Genomic DNA, 2,949 nt, shown 5'->3' with positions numbered 1-2,949 from the left:
TCGACGTTGTGCCATTAAGTATGCCGACTTTGTTCCTTCTTTAGCTTCTTTGAACACTTATTTTAACTCGAGAATCGATGGACACTGATCCGTGGCATGGTCCTTGGTGCATATAGAGCACGTCTGAATCATGTCTAAAGGACATTCTCTTTGACTATGCTTCTTTTGGCAGCGTGGGCAGAATATGGCTAGCGTTTATTCTACCTCAACTTATCTTTGTCTAGCATGTAAGACGTCTAAATGTGTAGTTAGCATGCCTAAGATATCTATCTTGAAATCTTCCAAGAGGTTTCCAATCCTTTTCTCATCATGCCTCCGCTGGGAGGTCTACTTCCTTTAGTCATGGAATCTCGACTTCCTAGCCCGATGCGTGTGCTACCCTGCGAACACCTGATACACAATTAGACAATTTTGTCATAGTATTCTTGAGAAAATCACCTTTTCCCATCAGATTTAAAGTCTCTACCCATTCTTCTCTCATCCCCTTTATTAAAATGGCTTTCAAGACTGCTTTTGGTAATGTGGAGTGGGGGGATCTATGCAAATTGTACTGAAACCGTTCGACGTATTCTTCTTAAATTTCATTATCCTTCGCAAACATTTTTAAGATTTCATCTTGTAGCTCCCTAGTCCTATAGTAGTCCTGGTATTTAGTGAGAAAAGTAGTTTTCACGTCGTCCCAAGAGTTAATGTTACTTCCACCCAAACCCATAAACCATCGCAAAGCTGCTCCCTTTAAGGTAGAGGGGCACAAATTCAATTTTGAGGATCAGTGGTGTAATCATAACCTCTATACAGGACATCAAACTCAAATAAAAAAAGCTTCCGGATCCTCTGAGGTCATCCTGTGAAAGGTTGGGATATTTTGTAAAGGAATAACTTTCATCGGGGTGTTGGCTACTGAGTCGACGACGAGATATTCCAACGTCAAGGTTTGACCTTGAGGTGGTTGATTCACCATTTGGTCGAATATGTGCTGATAATCTTCAGGGATTTCCTGGTTGGGGGTGTTATCTGAGTGGATGGAGTACTCACAATTCGAAGGGTCTTTACTGCACTACTCGGATCTGGGATATTATGTACTTGTTTTTAAGCCAGGATCACATGAGATCCTAATTTAGATGGTTGTGGATTTGCCTTAGCAACTCCACTAATTTATCCCTCTCCTCTCAAATTACACGATTTTCCCTCTTGTGAAGGACCATAGTATTGATGATTTGAATTTTGGAAACTTTGCTTGGATCCTTCAGTCTTGCTATGGATCTCGGCGTAAGATGCAGTTGGTGATTCTGCTACTTGAGGGATCAAAGTAGAACCATTTCCAGATGCTATTCGGGGTCCTATAGACGCCTGAGATTTAGCTCTATGAATGATTTCATCTATAAAGGTTGGTCTCTGTTATCGGGAAAACTAGTGTCCATTCAGAGCTGCTAGTCCCACTAAGACAGGTAGTTATCTTAGAAACAAACAAACTAAAGTCACTTGTGTTTTCCTTTATGAGAGATAGATGAGAATGAAGCAGAGAGTACCAACCTCAGTCTTTTGCTTGGCTCCTTGATTGTTTCCTTTCCCCTTTGATAGAACTTCGCCACTCCTTCCTTACTTGTCCCGCTTCAAAGAGCACTTGTAGAGTCAAAGCAGCATAATACCATCAAAGCATATATCAATACATATATCAATACAAGATTAAGAGATATACAAGAATATGGAGGAAAACTCAAATCGCTTTATTGATAGAAGTAGTAGAAGAGAGGATTACAACCCATTGGTCTAACCCAGCGCCATCCTCCCAACATGAAAGCCCTATTCACCTCATGAAAAGCTTAGATCACCCAACAATACAATGTTGCACAGAGAAACCAATAGCACTTCCTTACAAAATACAAGATTCCAGCCTCTGGATCTCGAGGATGAAGGATCCATATATAGATTTTTGCAGGGGGGTGAGTCAACTTCTGGGATTTTGATTAGTGTCATCTCTTTGATAGTTCTTGGTTCCACTTGGAGATTTCATGATCTCTTACTCATCCCTGGGCAAATTCAGAGAGGCAAGTTTCAAATGAGCAGCTTCTAGAAGATTCTCAGGGTCTCCACCTAGCAAACTGCTTCTACCATTTGTCTGCTCTCGCTCATTGCACCCTACAGAAGGGATTTCCAGTATGCATCACACTTTTTGCATGTGGTAGGTGAGATGCATCGGACCCTTAGCACTGAGTAGTCTGTATGGTCCAGTTTTGACCAGTTCTAAGTATTTTTTCAGGGAGAACTTCTAGGAGATGATGTAATCAGCTGGCCTTGCTCCTTTAGGGTATGAAACAAAAATTCTAGGGGCTTGGAAGCCCTTGGTTTTATGGACATATGTGTTTTGGGTTGCAGTGCCTAAATATGTCTATAACAGTTGCCCCCTAAAGCATGAGGTCGTAAATCTTTTTGATGTCGGGTGAAATGCTTTATCATGAGGATCCAAGGTTTTTCGAACTGGAAGGTGACCTGTAATAAGATACAATACAATACATTATCTTCATAATATTTTCATGATCTAGCTAAGGCGGGCATTCCCATGCTTAGCTTTATAAATTCATTTTCATGTACATAGGACAGACAATCGTCTGTGTGGCAGACTAATGATTCTGGTAGAGCCATCATCATTTGGCTTGGATGATTATCTGTGCAACAATGATGTACATTTGATGTCTTTATTTTCCTGAATATATTGCAGCCCGGATGGATGAAACTAGATCCGGGGTCGTCAAAAGTCGTTCAAACTTTGCCCGAAGTACAAGTCGGTCCATGTGAAAAGATGTTCTGATGTATAACATGGAAAGACATCGCCTGATTACTAGCCAATGATGTAAGTTGTTAATAGGCACGAGAGGAATCACCGATGATGATGATGACCCTCAAGGTACTACAGTACAATTCATGTGGTGTGAATACATGAGTCGATGT

This window comes from Pinus tabuliformis, chromosome 2_2 (genome assembly GCF_031772625.1).
Source record: "Pinus tabuliformis cultivar Carrire ecotype Pingquan chromosome 2_2, CPIR1, whole genome shotgun sequence".
In the NCBI taxonomy this organism is placed as follows: domain Eukaryota; kingdom Viridiplantae; phylum Streptophyta; class Pinopsida; order Pinales; family Pinaceae; genus Pinus; species Pinus tabuliformis.
This window is presented reverse-complemented; position numbering follows the sequence as displayed.